We start from the raw sequence: 14,817 nt of genomic DNA, 5'->3' as shown, positions 1-14,817 counted from the left end.
TTCTAGGATTACAGACATGAGCCACTGTGCCCTGTGCTTCTGCCTTTGCCTCATTCTTTTGGACAGAGTAGCTGTCACAAGGCCAGCCCAGATCAATGGACAGGGGAAAAGACAATACATTTAGATGGACGTTACTGCAAAGACCTGTGACTGTATCTAATTTACCACACTTCCTCTCAGAAAAATGCTTCTACACTGATACACATGACATATGTTAATTTCAGGGGAATTTGTGGATCCTTCCAACCCAAGTTAAGAGTCTCTAACCTATTCTAACCATGGATATATCTAAATGAGGATATTAACACTCAAGAAGACTAAAGATTTGCCCAAAGTCAAACAGATATTTATTTAGTTACACAAGCACATAAGTGTGGCCTATATCATTCAGGTTTTATAACTCCTAGTCCCATGCCATTTCCATTATGCCCAATTGCTAATTACTTTATTCTTACAGGAAATGGATTCCAGCAATTTTATAATGATCACTCAACCACCAAATCAAGACGATGTAAGTCAAATGTACACAGTAAAATATAAATATCTTATTTAATCCATATACTCTACACATAAATCCAGAAAGGAGAGTAGCCAATTAAAAAAAAAGTTGACTCTTGAACCACACAAGGGTCAGGGGTGCTGACACCCTTGCAGTCAAAAATCTGAGCGTAACTTTCGACTCCCCAAACACCTTACTAATAGCCTACTGTTGACTGGAAGCCTTACTGATAACATAAACAGTCGATTAACACATATTTTGTGTTAGATGTATTATGTACTGTGTTCTTACAGTAAAGTAAGCTAGAGAAAAGAAAATTTTAATAAGAAAATCACAAAGAAGAGAAAATATGTTAACTTTCATTAAGTGGAAGTGGATCATCATAAAGGTCTTCATCCGTGTCCTCTTCAAGTTGAGTAGGCTGAGCAGGAAGAGGGGTTGGTCTTGCTGTCTCAGGGGTGGCAGAGGTGGAAGAGGTGGAGGATGTGGTAGGGGAAACAGGAGAGCCAGGCACACTTAATGTAACTTTTACTGAAAAAAATCCACATATAAGCGGACTCTCGCAGTTCAAACCTGTGTTGTTCAAGGGTTTGTAGATGTGAGGAGTAAATTACTTTACTAATTTGCTAAGTGGCATAATTATTTGTAAATTGTGAACTGTTCCCTAAGCCTAGCTCTCTTTTTACTTATTGGTACTCACTATGCTTCAATTAACTCACGTGGAAAAGTTGATTACAACAGATAATTTGTGATTACCAGGATTGTTTTCACTTTTAAACCATTCACTTAAAAATCATTCATTGATATGAACAGCAAGTAACCAATTTATATGGATTTAAACATAAACACCAGGCACAGTTACCACTGCGAATTTTTGTTTGTATCTCATAAGATAAAGATAATTAAAGGGAAATTGATGTGGCTTAAACTATTGCCATCTTGTTGCTGTTGTTGCCACTTGAGGGTTGCACCTGTGCTTAATTTTTAAAAATTATCAGTATGTTATTTTATTTTTAAGTTTTTTGCTCATTTGGAATGGTGATCTGGTCCAAATGGATAGAGAAAAACTAATTAGTTTTGAAACACCTGATTTTCATTAGCAACTAATAAAAGCTAAGGTTTTTTTCCCTACCTTTTTATCATAAAAATGTTCAAACATGCAGAGAAATAGAAAAAATAGTACAATGCATACCCATAACCCAATACATTTAATTAATAATTGTTATTATTTTGCCATCTTTGCTTCATCTGTTTTTTTGTGGTTGCTGGACCATTTTAAAGTCAATCACCCTCCAGTACTTCAGCATACATCTCAAAAAAAAATAAGGACACCTTTTTAACATAACCAAATACCAATATATGCCACTTAATAAATTCACAATAATTCCTTAATATCATATAATACCCAGTCCATATTCAAATTGTTACCATGGTTTTATAGGGTTTGTAAGAACATACTGTTTTAAAATTAATTTTTATTTATAATTGCTACATAATAATAACACATTCTTATGGAGTACAGTGTGATGTTTCAATGCATGTAGACATTGTATAATGATCAGCTCAGTATATGTAGAGTTTTTTTTTCCAATTTAGAATCTAATCAAGGAACACATGTGACAATTGTTATGTCTTCCATCTTTTTTAATCCGGAGCCCAGCCCTGTTTCCCCTTTTCTCATGCTATTGACTTTTTTAAAAGGCCAGGCCTTAAAAAAAAAAAAAACAGTCCTGGTCTTCATCACTTTTTTGTACTTTACTAAGCCTGTCTTATAGAAGGCCCCAGTTCTAGACTTTTTTATTCTTTCTTTAAAGTGGCTTAACTTGTTCCTCCATCCTCTGTATAGCCTACACATCTAAAGTCTTGACTTGATTCAGGTTACACATTTTGAAGAATACTCATAGATGAGGCTATCTCCTTCATACTGCACGGCAGCAGCCAGGCATGGTGGCTCACACCTGTAGTCTCAGCTACGCAGGAAACTGAGATGGGAGGACCATGCTTGAGCCCGGGAGTTGGCGGCTGCAGTGAGCTGTGATCATGCCACTGCACTCCAACCTAGGTGACAGACCGAGACCCTCTCTCTCAAAAGAAATTTTGAATAAAAATTTTAAAAACATAGTGCATGGCATCAGGATCACATCGAGCCTGGTTTTCTCACTATTAGTGATGCCAAGTTTGATTCTCAAATTAAGATAATGGCAGCCACAATTCTCTTTACTATTAAGATATATTTTCCCTTTGTCAATTTGCTAGTCATCCTGGGGTGATAATTTGGTGCCATGCAAATATCCAGTTCCCTAAAGTTAGTTTTCTTTCAAAAATAACAGGTCGGCTGGTCATGGGTGCTCACGCCTGTAATCCCAGCACTTTCAAAGACCGAGGCAAGTGGATCACTGACGTCAGGAGTTTGAGACCAGCCTGACTAACATGGTGAAACCCTGTCTCTACTAAAAATACAAAAATTAGCCAGGCATGGTGACACAAGCCTGTTATCCCAGCTATTTGGAAGGATGAGGCAGGAGAATCGCTTGAACCCAGGAGACAGAGGCTGCAGTGATCCTAGATGGTGCCACTGCACTCCAGCCTAGACAACAGAGCAAGACTCTGTCTCAAAAAAAAAAAAAAAAAAAAAAACAGGTTGTGCTTTTAATTTTAATAAGGAATTATACTCGGTTTTTCAAAGCTTTCATCAGCTGGGTATATTCAACCTAAAATTATGAAAATGAACCAGTGTCTACAATAAACCTTTACATAACTATTCATTTTCTTCTCATATATTTATTGGTTTTAGTACCATTCTGGTTTACAGTAGTCATGCATGCTTGGACTCGTAAATTGGGCGTTGGTTTCCAGAGTTCTGTGCAGGAGTTCCCTTCTTTATTCATGTTATTTTATGGCTATTACATGCCAAGTTCAGAATTGGAGCAGTGTAGAATGTAGTGGAAATGAATGTCATGCTGTTATCCATAATAAAATTAGATCAGAGATGCACCCAGTGTACGAACAAGCCAGGCCTTACTGTAGGAATGATGGCTAATAGACTCTTAGTATACAGTAATTGTGCCACACACTGAAATTGAAATGTGGATCCCTTGAAGTGACCTCTTTCTTTTTTTAAGCAGGTCAAAAGACATGAATGAAAACACACCAGTAACCAAACATGGTAATATCAAGCCTAATTAGGAATCAAACATCATTCCTAAAGTCTGTGTCCGTTTGTTTTCTTTATTTCATTTGTTTTTGTTTCTTCCTCATCTGTGATTCATTTTCCTTTCGTCATCTTCCACAATGGCTTCTGCAAGAATATTGGTCTTGAAATGTACAACATGGCTCGCACCCACTTCAAACATTGTTTAAAATCTCATATATAGGCCGGGCGCGGTGGCTCACGCTTGTAATCCCAGCACTTTGGGAGGCCGAGGTGGGTGGATCACGAGGTCAGGAGATCGAGACCACGGTGAAACCCCGTCTCTACTAAAAATGCAAAAAATTAGCCGGGTGTGGTGGCGGGCGCCTGTAGTCCCAGCTACTCGGAGAGGCTGAGGCAGGAGAATGGCGTGAACCCGGGAGGCGGAGCTTGCAGTGAGCCGAGATCGCGCCACTGCACTCCAGCCTGGGTGCCTGGGTGACAGAGCAAGATTCCGTCTCAAAAAAAAAAAAATCTCATTTATTATTTTGTACTGTGGTCTCACTTAAAAGCCGGTGTTACTGAGACGGCAGAGTACATGCCTTTAATTCCCAGGGTGAAGGGGTGTGGGGTGTGGGGGAAGAGAGCGAGGAGGACAAGCAAGAGGAAAAGCTAACACTGAGACAGTCCACACGGAAATGTGAGGAAAACAAGAATATTCAGAAGTCTCATAGGCAGATGAATTCTCTCTGGACACTAGAAAACTGGAAACTACCCAAACCCAAGCTTAGTAAAGTACAGAAAAGTGATGAAGACCAGGACTGTTTTTTTTTTTGTTGTTTTTTATTATTTTCTTCCAACAAGAGGTTAGTTGCCTAAGGACCACATTCCCAGGATTACAAGGATTTGCCTTAATAGCCCAGAGAACATTTATCTGCAGTAGAATTATTAAGATGAAGAGATGAGATTCTATGTGAGTCACCTCTTACATGAGACTATATTTCAAACTTAAAATTAACACTGGGAGTAATCATAGTACATTGAGATCAGCAGGTTAAAGCCATATTAAGTCGGAATTATGTTTTTCCAATTAACTGTAATTTTCAGATACTAAAATCCAGGTGTTTTGGGGAGCCAAGCCCAGTTTTTTTCCTCAGGGATTTATCTCCAAAATCCAGTTGGATCCCAGCTCTTTGGGAGGCCAAGGTAGGAGGATTGCTTGAGGCCAGGAGTTCAAGGCTAGCCTGGGCAGCATAATGAGATCCTGTTTCTACCAAAAAACTAAAAAATTACCTGGGTATGGTGGTGCACACCTGTGGTCCCAGCTACTCAGGAGGCTGAGGGGGGAGGATCACTTGAGACTGAGAGGTCAAAGCTGAAGTGGGCTATGATTATGCCACTGCTCTTCATCCTGGGCTACAGAATGAGATCCTGTCTCGAAGGAAGGAAGGAAGGAAAGAAGGAAGGAAGGAAGGAAGGAAGGAAGGAAGGAAGGAAGGAAGGAAGGAAGGAAAAAAAAAAAAAAAAAAAGAAAACCAACTGGGTTTAGCATTATTCCTTTAAAGAAAAACAAAAACAAGACCGTGTGCTGAAATATCTCACACCATAGCTTAATTATATTTATTCAACTAACTTTCCACTTTCCTTCCTCCACTCCTAGATAGAAAATAGTCACCTACTATTGAAAGCTGCTTGGGTGTGGGCTGTGCTGCCTTGGAAAAGGAGAGTATCCCAGCTCTCCATAGGGTGTGTGCTGAAATGATGCACCCCCAACCCCAAAACATTTTGGAAATGACCGAATAAAAAGCACTTACCTAATAGGAAAGAGAAGAAGATGGGAAGGAAATTTCCCTGTTCCTGGTGCAGTGGATATTTGTGCTCTTTTTCTAAGAAAGCTGTGAGTCACACCTTTATAAGAAGCTCAAATTTCAGACTACCCATGTGTTTCAGGCAATTAATTACTCAGTCCCTCATTGTGGCAGGGTCTCTTCATTCTGGAAGTTGCCGTAAGATATGAGACACAAGATAAGTGAGCAGCAGGCATTGAACTACAATTTTCATTCCTCTTGTTGAAGGGAGCTTGGCTGAAAGAGCCAAAGTGGGTGGTGTCCCAAGCTTCCACTTTTTATCTACTGATTCATTTGAACAAGCTCCTCTTACATGCAGTGCTGCCATTTCCAACAACAAATTTTCAAGTATCTGGCAGCCAATTCCTTCCTTCTGTTCCAGGTAAAACAAGGAACCAACACATACACATCACCCAGATATGCTAATTGTAGTCACTTATGATGGAAAATCTCATACACGTGAAAAAATTACCATGGAATGTTACTATGAAGGCTCCAAGCATTAGCATAGCTTAGAGCTGAAAGGAATGTAATACTGGCTTCTTTTTAATTTTTTATTATTTTTTTCTTTTTTTAGAGACAGGATCTTGCCCTGTCACCCAGGCTGGAGTGCTGTGGTGCAATCATAGCTCACTGCAGCCTCAACCTCATTGGCTCAAGTGATCCTCCTATCTCAGCCTCCTGAGTAACTAGGACTACAGGCCACCATGCCCAGCTATGATGGCTTCTTATATCAGGCTGGTGATTCAGTATGCAAGAAATTTAACTTTATGATGCAATTAAAATTCTATTTCAAGCCCTTATGCGGTCAGTTCAGGAACTTTCCCTGTCCATATGCTGTTACCTGTGAATTCTGAGGTGGCTCACACAGAACCAAGGCATTGGAGGGGCTCGTGTGGTTCTGCAGGTTGTCTCTACTCAGTGGACACTGACTTGCGAATCAACCTGGATTGTCCGTGGTCACAAATTCAATCCTTATGAGGCCTTTATTTCCATCTGCCTACCCTTCAATTCATATATATATATATATATATAATTTTTTTTTCCTCAGGGATTTACCTAGGAAATTAGGTCCAAGTTTCCTTTGTCTTAAATCTGTCAAGGTTTCTGCCCATTCCCCAAGAGCAGGGTGCAGGCCCTTGCCCAGGAGCCCACACTATCTGCCTCTCATGCTTGCCCACCATGCTTCTTCCCCCAGCCTTCTTCAATTTTGGTACCAAGGGCAAAACAGAATTGCTTTCAACATTAGCTCCTCTCCATGAGTGAGTGGCATTTTTTATTTCTAAACTGTGATAAAATATATATAATATAAACTTTACCATTTTTACCATTTTAAAATGTATATAGTTCATGGCATTAAGTACATTCACATTGTTGTGCAACCATCACCACCATCTGCTTCCAGAATTTTTTCATCTTTCCAAACTGAAATTCTATATCCATTCATCACTAACTGCCTCAGGCCCTGGCAACCACCCTTCTACTTTCTGTCTCTATGAATTTGACTATTCTAGATACTTTCTATTCCTATAAATGGAGTTATATATTTGTTTTTTATTACTGGCTTATTTCACTAACATACTATCTTCAAAATTTATCATGTTGAAGCATGTGTCAGATTTCCTTCCTATTTAAGTCTGAATAATATTCTGTTGTATGTATATACTATGTTTTCTTTGTCCTTTCATCCACTGATTGACACTTGGCTTGTTTCCACCTTTTTTGACTATTGTGAATGATGCTGCCATGAACATTGATGTATAGATATCTGTTTAAATCTCTGCTTTCAACCCTTTTGGCTGCAAAAGGATTAAACCCAAAAGCAGAATTGCTGGATCATATTGTAATTCTCTGTTTAATTGCTAAACTGTTTTTCACAGTGCTGCACCATTTACATTCCCACCAGCAATGTACAAGGGTTCCAATTTTTCTATATCTTTGCCTTCCAGTGAGTTTTAACAGGGGTGCTCTTGACACTTGGGGTCAGCCCTTCTTTGGTATGTAGGACTGTCCACTCCTTGCAGAATGTTCAGCATCCTTGGCCCCACCTACTACTTGTAGATAATGAGATATTTCCCAGTTATTGTGACAAACATCTCCCCAATCCCACACAACACAATTCCAAATGTCCCCTAAGGGGTGGAAACAAGCTGCCTGGTTAGAACTCCTGGTCTATACCATGAGTCCTTGCTGCTTCCCCAAGGCCTTATCTCTGTAAAGTCAAAATCCTAGTAGAGGCTCTTTTTTTTCTCTTTCTGTCACATTCCTTTCTTGGTTCAATAAGCAGGAGATGATATAGTTAGTTGAATGGAGGAGACACGAAGGGGAGAGAGAGAATACAGAGGAAAAGAGAGAGATTTCAAAATATTAACTCACCACACAAGGATTTTTCATCTTATTTACTTACTAGTTTAATTGAATGGAGGAGACATGAGGGGGTGAGAGAGAATACAGAGGAAAAGAGACAGAGAGAGTTCAAAATACTAACTCACCACACAAGGATTTTTCATCTTATTTACTTTCCTGTTGAGAAACTAACGGTTTTTGTGATCTTTATTTTCTTGTCAGGCAAATTGAGATTTTCTAAAAAGATCTCAGGCTTACAACACATCCTTCAAAAAAGGATATGAGCTATATTAAGGAAATGAATGTAATGATAAATACAACTCTTGTGTCTTTCCTGGAAATGTTACACTGGTCTAGGGATGTCTCTGACTATGACTTGCCTAATCTCTTAACTTCTCATGACATCCGACACCTCCAATGGGAAAGTGAAGTTCAGTTAAATGGTTGCCAAGTGTCATCCCTTAAAAACAGTGTAATTGTAGGCAGTGATCAGTAAATCATCACAAAAACTCACATAATTTGAGTTTACACTCACATAAATTTCTGAAAGTGTAAAGAATTTCTGACTCTTCCTACTTCATTTAAATTTTATATTACCTTTTCAAGTTTTATTTTCACAACTTTCTGATGTTCTGTCTCCCCATTCACAAATCTGGATTTACAGAGTGACTCAATTCCTGAAAAGTGGTCACTAATTACATAATGCTTAAATTGAAATAATTTTCTCACAAAAATATACAAAAGCAAAAGGTGTATTCCAATCAATTGGAAAAATTGGCTATTATGCTACCTCCCCCATTTCTGTATTGCACGAGTGTGAAGTTAGTCAATAGTCTAAGATAAAATATGTAATAACTGAATTTTAAACTTTTTTTTTTCTTGAGATGGAAACTCGCTATGTCACCCAGGCTGGAGTGCAGTGGCATGATCTTGGCTCACTGCAACCTCTGCCTCCTGGATTCTCTTGCCTCAGCCTCCTGAGTAGCTGGGATTACAGACATGCACCAGCACACATGGCTAAGTTTTGTATTTTTAGTAGAGATGGGGTTTCACCATGTTGGCCAGCCTGGTCTCAAACTCCTGACCTCAGGTGATCCACCCACCTCAGCCTCCCAAAGTGCTGGGATTACAGGCATGAGCCACCGTGTCTGGCCCAGGAAGTCAACTTTTACCAGATGTGTTTGTTGTTCTAAATCACAAATCTAACCAAATCATTATCTGCCATGACTGCCACTGTGTCATATAACTGCCATCAGGATGTATTCAAGCTCTTTAGCACAACAGAGTGAGGCCTCTGGGATGTGGTGGCTGCAACCCCCCATGGCCTTATTTCCCCCTCAGCCCCCACTGCCCTAGCCAGGTCTGCATATTTACAATTGTCCTGCACCTACGACTGAGCCCTGCCTCTTTTTCCTCATCCACAGAGTTCCCTTCTTTCGCAAAGCTCCTTTCCTTTTCTCTCTGCATCTTAAACACCACTCTCATTTTTCAGGATTAATCCCAGGATTGAGGGCTCTCCTTCTCCCACCCTCCAACAGCTAGATCATCTGTTCCCTCCATGGGCACTCCTACTGTATCTTAGAGAAACTTCTCTCACATCGCCTACACCCAGGTGGCTGCAAAATTTATTGCCCAACTTAGGGTATGTTTGCAAATGATAGAGAGCTATTCGTAGATTGAGAAAACAGATAGAAAAGAGGACTGCTCTAGGCTAACAGGATGTGTGGTCAGGCCAGCCTACCATTAACACTTTACTCCTAGTTTATTTATTTATTTGGCTGTCGCACCTTGCCAGACGGAGTTCCTAGCTGGCAGAAACCAGGCTTATTTTCTTTGGTATCCGTATGCCATGTGCCTGGCACAGTGCCTAGCATATAGTAGATACTCAACTAAAGTTTGTGGAACACATTCATGGCTAGATAGATGAATTAATCAACACATTATGTGGGGGCTATTTTTTTAGGATCGTTTTTATTCCAACAATAGCTTTGAAGATAATGTTGCAATGGCTAACTAATTTTTCCTTAAACTGGCTAAGCATGTCTTTAAATGTTCTATGGCCAAATACTTGAGCTTATAATATAGGCAAAATTCTTTGCATGTAAATTTATCAGCATTTAATCATATAATTATTAAAATTACTGAATCATGTGATTGAATCTCACCTGCCATGTTGGGTAATTCTGTGTCAACTTTACTGCCCCACAGGGTGCCCAGTCATTTGGTCAAACATTACCCTGGGTGTGTCTGTGAGTGTGTTTTTGGGTGAGATTAAGATTCTCAGCAAAAAGATTTCCCTGCCTAATGTGGGTGCACTTCATCCCATCAACCGACTAGAATAAAAGACCCAAACCCTCCCTCAGGTAAGAGGTAATTCCTCCTGCCTGTCTGCTTTTGAGCTGGGACATCAGATTTTCCTGCCTTTAGACTCACACTAAAACATCAGCTCTTCTTGAGCCTTGGGTCAGCCAGCTTTTAGACTGGAACTGTATCATTGGCTTTTCTGGTTCCCAGGCCTTTGGACTCAGACTACAACTACACCATCAGCTTTCCCAGGTTTCCAGCTTTCTGACTGCAGATCTGGGGACTTCTCAGACTCCACAATCACATGAGCAAATTTCTTATGATAAATCTCTTCCTATACTTTATTAGTTCTGTTTCTCTGGAGAAGCCTAATACACTTGGCAAAAGAAAATCTAATTTTGTCAAGTTCATCCATAAAGTATCACAGCTTCACGTAAAAATAATGCTTGTAAAGTTATATACTGGAGATACAACTGGTAAAGAAAATCATAAATGATAAAGGTAGACTATATGTAAACACACCTTGCATGTTATTAGTTTACTCCATAGCCATATTTTAGACATTGAATTTTATTTTTCTTTGTTTTCCTTTTTAAAAGAAACATTCTTCCATGATATATTCACTGCATAACAGCTAAAAGGTTTGTGCCTCAATTAAGGAAGAAATGGTAAGAAAAAGAAGGCACCCAAGCGTTAAGAGGTCAGTATGGTTCTTGCTTTCAAAACTCATTTTCCAGCTGGGCGTGGTGGCTCATTCCTGTAATCCCAGCACTTTAGGAGGCCAAGGTGGGCGGATCACCTGAGGTCGGGAGCTCGAGACCAGCCTGACCAACATGGAGAAACCCTATCTCTACTAAAAATACAAAATTAGCTAGGCGTGTTGGGGTATGCCTATAATCCCAGCTACTTGGGAGGCTGAGGCAGGAGAATTGCTTGAACCCAGGAGGCAGAGGTTGCGGTGAGGTGAGATCGCGCCATTGCACTCCAGTCTGGGCAACAAGAGCAAAACAGCAAAACAAAACTCATTTTCCATCTTCCACCCTTCAGGACTCAATAGCCTCTCCTGGGATGGGTATGCACATAGGCTACCAGAGTGACTATTTGCCAATATTTACCAGGCAAGTCAATCCACAAACTGGTTTGCCTAAACAGTTTTTTTTTCAGTCTGAAATGGTCATTTAACTTTTATTTTTTGTTGAATTAAATACTCATTGGAGTATAAAATGGTGTGTGTAGCAGGATGGACGAGGTTGGTAGAAGCTTAAGACAAGATTATTCCAATTTCTGTACTATGAGCTGCCTCCAGGATGGGGTGATCTTTTGTAGAAATATTTATTATTTTTATTTAGTAAAAAGCCAAAGTTAGGATACCAATTATGCCAGCGGTCAGGCCCAGTGGAGGCTTGGCCATAATAAAAAAGCCTAGAAAAGTCCAGAAGTTTTGGTTCTCTAGTCCAAAACTGCATTGTTTTCTCCCAACTGTACCCAGTATTTATTAGGAACCTACCCTACCACGTGCTTGCCGTTACACAGAATGATTCTAATATTTCAAAGGACTTTTTAATTGATTCTCAAAAATCAATCAGATGGTTTCTTTTTTCTGACTATGACTATACTTAGTACTTATTTCTAATCTTAGTATCCAGTAGTAATGACTATTAAAAATTCTTTGTGCACAGTCGTAATTTTATCATGTGAACAGGGTTTCCATGTTTCTTTTAATTTTCAAAAAGTATATGACATTTTCAGTTTCTATCGCTTCCTAAATACTTAATCTTTAAAGGTTAAAAATTAGCAGACTTTCCTTATTTCATTTTAATTCATGCCCTTTGATCTTTGGGGGAAAATGTGTTGAAAGTCTGTTGCTCACAGAGGAATTTTTAAAATGTCTTCCAGAGTCCACTGATTTTTATGAAGTTTATTAATTTTATTTACCTTTTGTCACTAAACTATGAGCATATCTAACTTGAAGAAACTATTAAATAAGCTTGTATTTCATTGCTATTAATTAGAATGATGGTGCTTCTAAAAATTCCCACAATGGTGAAAAATAACAAATCAAGTTACTTAATTCAGATAATTTCCTTGAACTATATTAAAAGGGTCATATGGTTTCTTTAATGTTGTATAAGACAAAAACTGATTTTAGTAAGTAAATGTCTTTATGAAGTACATTTAAAAATAGGAAATGAGAAATGATCCAATTTGGGTCTTTGTTATTTGATTTGCTTTGGTGGAATGGTGATTTGTTTCTTCACAGTCTTTATAACCATGTACTCAGCAACCAAAGACTGCCTGACAAGTCAGTATGACTGAAACACTCAGTTACCTGCAAGCCGGTCTCAGTCACTTAGACTGTAAGCTCCACAAAGGAGGGATTATGTCTCATTAGGCTTGCATGTCCCGCATGACCTGCTTGGTGGGTTGCACAAAATAGATGCCCAATATAGGTTTCTGTACCAATTAAAAGTCTTGTTATCTTCTGTTCTTATAATAGTTTATACTATCTGGTAAACACATATTGAGATGCTTACCAATGATATCTTAAACAACAACAAAAACAACACATCCTGACCACCACCCATGCAAAAAAAAAAGAAAGAAAGAAAGAAAGAAAGAAAGACAGAGAGAGAGAAAAAAGAGAAATGAAGGGGATAGATCACAAATATGAACTCTATCTCGTGTCCCCATTCCCCCCGACTCTGTCTGGGCATTCTTCCTGGGCTAGAGATGCTCTGCCTCCCAGCAGAAGACAAGATCCCTAGAAAGACTGTCATTCATTTACTGGAGAGAGAAATGGTTCATCTACACACACACTCAGAGCCTGGCTAGCTACAAAGCTGTGGTCCGTGGCAGGATGTGCGTCTTAGCGGAATAAGTAACCTTGAGCAGACACCGGATCCAGCAGTAACAAGCCTCCCCTGATGACGGCGTAAATTCCAAAGGAGCTGGAGAACGATTCTTCTTCACTTTATCTGAATTCTCTGAAGGATGAGTGGGAGGATGGTTTCTTCTCCCTTCCTGAAGGTTGTTTTGTTGGTGCCTTATGCTAAGAGAACTCAGCAGATATAAATTTATTATTTTCTTTTAGACAACATTTTCCCTGCAGTTAGAAGAAAACTGCAGCTCACATCCAAGAATATCTAATTCCCAAAATACATGATTCCAATAGGCAGTTTATAGAATTTGCTTCTTACCAAAGCAAAATCTTGAATACATGAAATCTAATATCTTGCCAATTTAATGAATGCCTAATAATTTTTAAATAGCATATATCATTTTAATACTTTAAACAGTTGGAAGATTGTTGAGGGATAATTTGTCAATTTTTTAATAGAAGAAAATTCATAAAAATTAAATATTCTACATTTATTTTATATTATTATCTTGGCAGTTTTATTTTTTATGACAAAATTCTGAGTCTGTTATATTATCCAAATCCTAAAAAGATTTAATTGATTACAGAAAAATTTATTGGGAAAAATTGCTTTGCCCCTTCTTTTTCTCTAAATATTTCCTGAGTTTTAAAAATACTCCTTAAAGGAACTAATTTATTTTTCATGGCCCATCACCAATATCCAAGAGAGTATCCAATTTTTAAATTCTGAACCCTGTCTTATGTGACTTCCAAACTAAATGAAATGAAAAGGCCTCAGGCAGTCTGTGTTTACACAGGGTGGCAAAATTAACCTTAAGTTACTTGGATCACTGCACTGGGGACACTTCAGAGCCTCTACTCAGGCTACTTCTGAGCATACTATGTATACCGCTGTGCAGAAGCCTACCTCTTTCACTCTAGATAAAACAAGACTTTCTGGCCGGGCACGGTGGCTCACGCTTGTAATCCCAGCACTTTGGGAGGCCGAGGCGGGCGGATCACGAGGTCAAGAGATCGAGACCACGGTGAAACCCCGTCTCCACTAAAAATACAAAAAAATTAGCCGGGCGTGGTGGCGGGCGCCTGTAGTCCCAGCTACTCAGGAGGCTGAGGCAGGAGAATGGCGTGAACCTGGGAGGCGGAGCTTGCAGTGAGCCGAGATCACGCCACTGCACTCCAGCCTGGGCGACAGAGCGAGACTCCGTCTCAAAAAAAAAAAAACAACAACAAAAAAAAACAAGACTTTCTGAGCACTTACTCTGAGCAAAGCCCGGTGCCGCAAGTACAAAGGTGGATAAGACTCAGTCCTTGATTTGATGGTCTTTGTTGGAATAGGTTTTCAAACTGTAATGTCACTGTGTCTCCCAGGTGCCAAAAGTTTGCTTTTATTGATGGGTTTCAAAGAAGGGATGAGTTTACTTATAAGTACACATTGTGTCATTAGTATGCTTGACTCTCCATGGTGCAAAATTTCTTCCTAATGCTGATCAGTTGCAAACATGATAGAACAATGAAATACTTCCAGGACATTCTAAATCACTCTCCTCGTTGTGAGAAAGTATGGTAGAGAGCCTAGCCTGGTACAGGCAGCCATCCATGTCTGATGCGGGTCATCTCTGAGAATGAAACTCCTCAAAGGGCCAGAGGGTGCTCTTTCTTCATTTCCCTTACACATGGGTGTTATTCAATACTTACCTACAGCCATGTGTCACTTAACAACTGGAATATGTTCCAAGAAATCTGTCATTAGGCTATTTTGTTATTGTGTGATCACAGAGTGTACTTACACAAACCTAGGGTGGTATAGTCCACT

The 14,817-nt window shown here is 39.3% G+C and overlaps 1 long non-coding RNA gene across 2 annotated transcripts in view; it reads right to left on the bottom strand.

Moving 5' to 3' along the window:
• Window positions 1–333: 333 nt before the first annotated feature.
• Window positions 334–14,817, bottom strand: part of LOC129481253 (uncharacterized) — a 94,659-nt gene continuing 80,175 nt past the window's right edge. Inside the window, exons 4-6 of one of the 2 annotated variants that reach the window (XR_010120616.1) lie at window positions 5,444–5,623; window positions 4,923–5,060; window positions 334–1,030 (exon numbers count right to left, since the gene is read on the bottom strand). This is a non-coding gene — a long non-coding RNA (uncharacterized lncRNA). Of the gene's footprint in view, window positions 1,031–4,922; window positions 5,061–5,443; window positions 7,181–14,817 lie in introns of those variants that run through there. The other variant, XR_008657304.2, reaches the window with a different exon arrangement.

This window comes from Symphalangus syndactylus, chromosome 4, assembly GCF_028878055.3.
Source record: "Symphalangus syndactylus isolate Jambi chromosome 4, NHGRI_mSymSyn1-v2.1_pri, whole genome shotgun sequence".
NCBI lineage: Eukaryota > Metazoa > Chordata > Mammalia > Primates > Hylobatidae > Symphalangus > Symphalangus syndactylus.
Note: the sequence above shows the minus strand (reverse complement) of the source record. Positions and strands in the feature narration are given on the sequence as shown.